Source organism: Coregonus lavaretus (assembly GCF_964263955.1).
Source record: "Coregonus lavaretus genome assembly, chromosome: 2".
In the NCBI taxonomy this organism is placed as follows: Eukaryota; Metazoa; Chordata; class Actinopteri; order Salmoniformes; family Salmonidae; genus Coregonus; species Coregonus lavaretus.
The window spans coordinates 14,308,359-14,313,432 of NC_139989.1; positions in this window are offsets into that span (position 1 = coordinate 14,308,359).

The following is a 5,074-nucleotide window of genomic DNA, read 5'->3' on the forward strand; positions in this document are numbered from 1 at the left end:
GATGCAATGGAAAGACCCCATCAATACATCTACATGGATGAAGCTTGGTTTAATCTCACCAAAAGGAGAAGGAGAGGCCGTAATGTGATTGGCCATCGGGCCATTGTTGGTGTTCATGGGCAGCGTGGTGGCAATGTCACATTATGTGCTGCCATCAGCAATCATGGGGTTGTCCACCATCATGCCAACCTGGGGCCCTACAACACTCACCAGCTCCTCATTTTCCTCAATCACATGCGAGATGCTTTGTTAGGGCAGCAGGATGAGCATCCCATCTATGTTGTTGTTTGGGACAATGTGAGTTTTCACAGAGCCCTCCAGGTTAGAGAGTGGTACAATATGAACCAAGGTTTTATCAATCTTTGCCTTCCACCATACTCCCCTTTCCTAAACCCCATTGAGGAATTCTTCTCCTCATGGCGGTGGAAGGTATATGAACGCCAACCTTACACCAGGGTAAATCTCCTGCAAGCCATGGGACTTGCCTGTGGTGACATAGGTGTGGAGGCATGCCAAGCCTGGATACGGCATGCCAGGGGTTTTTTCCCCCGTTGCCTGGCCAGACAAAATGTGGCCTGTGATGTGGATGAAGTCCTGTGGCCTGACCCAGTACGGAGACATGATGCTGTGGCTGAGTAATGCACTTATTTGTATATTTTTGTACTTTATTTTTACATGGGCTTACTGTACACAAGTGGCAAACGCATAAGATTTCTGTTTGTTTTTACAAGTGCTACATGTAAATGCACAAGATTTCTGTTTTGTCTTTTTGTACAAGTGCTAAATGCACAGTTTTTTTTTGTTTTGCAACATGCATTTAGCCTACAGTGAACAATAAACATTTATTTCTCCAGCTTCATGTCCTGAGCATTGTGTTTTCTATTTTTCTACGTAGTGTTTAGTGACTGTTCAGTAGTGTTTTTAATTTTGATTGACTCGGGGCACGATTTGACAACATAGTTCAGTTTTGAGCACAGATTGAACTGTTTTGAGGTGAAAGTTTGGTTTTGCAAGAAGAGTCTGAGGTTTTGTGAATGTAGCTTGAAAATTGGGTTTTGTGTTCACAGTTAAGAGAAAATGAGAGCAGCTTTCAAGAAATGTGTCTTAGCAATCGAGAAAAACTGTATACAATTCCTACAAGTCTCTACATAGTCACTACTGCACGAATAGGTTTTGTGTAGTAATTCAGTAATACTTTTTCATGAGGGGTGTGGAGACATGATACAGTATGTCACATCTGCTCTAAAGACAGATTTGTTGTGAGGCTCCTAAATAGATGCACTTCCTCAATCAAGATAGCTAAAATCTAGCTACTTTCTAAGTTCTATCTCAGACAAATTTGGGAAAACAGTTAATGCACTGAAGTGTGGAAATTCCTCCTCCCCTGCCTAAGCAAGTTGTCAGACTCTGGCATCATTACTGAGAAAAATTAGATAAGTGATGCTTTTTATCAGCATTTTATCTCGGCAGGCTTTTTATTAGAAATACATTGTGGTTTAATTGACCCTGGTTAGCCAGTCGACCGCCTGCCCCTCTCCTAGCCTCTAGTTGGCTCGATGGAAGTTCCATCTTCTTCTAGTGAATATTTTTATTTTATTTTTTACTTTCTGCTTGTGATATGCTAGATGCCTTGTGCAAAATGTATGTAAAGAAAATCAACTTGGGCTGATTTGCTTGATCCTTTGTTGCTGCAGTTTTCTGCTCCTCTGATTGCAGAATCTTTAACACATTTTTTTACCTTATAATTATTTCTGGTACCATCCCCAGTGTCTGGAAGGCCTTCACAAAGGTGGTGACCCGTGTGACGTAAATAGTTATCGCCCCATTTCCAAACTCTCTTGACTAGCAAAAAATTCTAGAATCCTTCGTAAATACTTAGATCCTTTTTAACTACAAAATGTATTCTAAATGTACACCATTCAGGTTTCAGACCAGGTCATAACACCATCTCTGCTACTTCTTTGGTTTTAAATTATGTTCTTAATTGTTTGGATAACAAGAAACACTGTGCAACCCTTTTTATTGACCTGTCTACAGCATTCAACACTGTGGACCACTCATTACTTATTCAGAGGCTTTCATCAATTGGTCTGGACCAGGCTGCTGTAGGTGGTTTGAAAATAATTTAAAGAACAGAACACAGTGTGTATTTACTGATGGTGTAAAATCAGGACATAACAAAGGGTGTCCCACAGGGATCGATTCTTGGTCCGGTTCTTTTCACTATTTACATGAACAATATTGGTTTATCTGTACAAAAATGTACTTTCACCTGTATGCAGATGACACTGTGGTATATGCTATTGCCCCACAGCTGATCAGGCTCTGTCAGAGCTTCAATCTGCCTTATTGCCCTGCAGAAATCCTTTGTTGAACTGAAAATGGGTGCTTAATGCAGGTAAAACAAGTATATGTTATTTTCCAAATCACGAAAAAATGTATCTTATGATTTATGCGTACATACTAAGGATGGTGCCCTCATTGACCATTTCCTCGCTTATAAATATCTGGGCATCTGGATTGAAGAAAAACTAACTTTCAAAAAGCATGTGGCTTTTTCTATAAGAACAGGTCCTGTCTTTCTTTAAATAGCAGAACACAAATCAATCAGTCAACATTCATTCCGGTTATTGACTATATCGTCTATATGAATGCAGCTGCCACTGTTTTGAAGCCATTGGACACAGTTTATCAAAGCGCATTGCGCTTTATTACGGGCAACAGGTTCAGGACACATCATTGCATTTTGAATCAGAAAGTAGGCTGGCGATCTTTGAAGTCTCGTAGATCAATGCATTGCACACTTTTTGTCTATAAAGCTCTCTTCCATAAACTTCCGCCATACCTTACCTCATTGTTAACTTTCAGACGTATACATTTCCAGACCCGGACTCAGGGATGCCTAACCCTGGAGATCCCTTCAATCTCCACCATGTTAGGTAAATCTGCTTTTAGTTTTTTTGCGCATCTCATGTGGAATGATCTCCAAAACACCTTATAGTTGGTGGAATTGGTACCTCTAGGGCAATTAGAGGGCCTTTTTACTGAATAATGTGTTGTTTCATATAATTGTGTTTTCCTTTTCATGGTTTGTGCTTGCTTTTCATGTATCGTGTAATTGATGTGTATATACACTGAGTGTACAAAACATTAAGAACAACTCTATTTCCATGACATAGACTGACCAGGTGAATCCAGCTGAAAGCTATGATCCCTTATTGATGTCACTTGTTAAATCCACTTCAATCAGTGTAGCTAAGTGGGAGGAGACAGGGGAAATAAGGATTTTTAAGCCTTGAGACATGGATTGAGTACATGTGCCATTCAGAGGGTGAATGGGCAAGACAAAATATTTAAGTGCCTTTGAACGGGGTATGGTAGTAGGTGCTGGGTGCACTGGTTTGTGTCAAGAACTGCAACGCTGTTGCAACTCAATATTTGGAAAGTGTTCTTAATGTTTTGTACACTCAGTGTAGATATGTGTAGTGTAATTGTTGTTTATTGATGTGTTCATGCAGGGCTCATCTGCAAAAGAAACCGTGGTTTCATCATGACTCCCTGGCTAAATAAAGGTTAAAAATTGTAGTTCCAATTCAAATGGTCCTAGATCAGTTAACGTTTAGTAACCTGTTTCACATTTGATTCAAGGACAGATTTGTTATGTAGTTCCAAATGGTTCTTCTAAGGATCCTATGTCAGTTAAGAGGTAGTTAGTAACCCAAGCTCATCCGTGCTCGGATCTCTTCCTGCTTGGTGCCACCATAGTTGAGTTGGATCATATGACATCATTGGCCAGTCCCTCTGATCAGGACCTAGCTGTGATCTGTAATAATATGCACTGCATAGGGAGATCAAAGGTGAGATGTTAATCTGTTGGTCATGTGATGTTGTGGACTGCGCTCATGTCAGTAGTTAACAGGTGGTGGAGTGTCTTCCTGTAGATACTGGAGCCATAATATGTACTCATGTCAACTAGTGAACAGTTGACATGAGAACATATGATGGAAGTATACAGGAGTCACATTGTTCACTAGTTGACATGAGACCGTCTGAGCGTGAGAGCATCTGAGCGTGCGTCTAATTTACAGTCTTAAGCTTACCGTATGCTTCCCAGTCTAAATAGTTCACACATATATTATAACTACATTTTGTTAAATTTCTGTTCGTTTTGGTGTTCGGCAGCGTTCGGCAGGTTTCTTTTTTCTTGAGGCTAGCCAAAGTTTGGCAGCCAAAGTTTACGCCCCTTTGTCGGTGATTGGTCAACTGTAGGGATTCTTCAATGAAGTATTTGTTGTCATTCAACGACAGATGACTAGTTTTCATGCACATGTTTTCACTTGAGAAATACTGCACTGAACATCTTAGTTAGATGTACAATTTTGCAACTAAGACCTCCTCTGCAAAAACTTCAAAATTAATGACAGATTTCTTGATTTATCTTAGATTGATATAGACTATTTTAAGGAAGTGTTACTGTGTTATTGCTATGGCGTCTCAAGAGGGACAAACAGTAATATTGCCGCTTTTTTCTCGTTTTTCAAGCGAATGTCTTTTTAAGGGAGTATGCCGGTTTCCACTAGTTATCACAACCTTAACCACAGCCCTTTTTGGTCTTAATTTAAGGTTAGGGTTAGGCATAAGGCTAGCAGTGTAGTTAAGGCTAGTGTTAAGGTTAGGTTTAAAATCACATTTTAAGTAGAGAAATTGTAGAAATAGGTGGGGTTTCTGACTTTGTGGCTGTGGTAACTAGTGACAACTGAGTATGCGAGGCACAAACGTTCAAATCCAATCAAACTGTATTTGTCACATGCGCCGAATACAGCTGTTGTAGACTTTACCTTGAAATGTTTGCTTACAAGCCCTTCCCAAAGATGTAGAGTTGAAAAAATATATGCTATCTAGAACCTAAAAGGGTTCTTCAGCTGTACCCATAGGAGAACCATTTGAAGAACCCTATTTGGTTCCAGGTAGAACATTTTGGGTTCCATGTATAACCCTTTCCACAGAGAGTTCTACATGGAAACCAAAAGGGTTTTACCTGGAACCAGAAATGGTTCGGCCTGGAGCCAAAAAG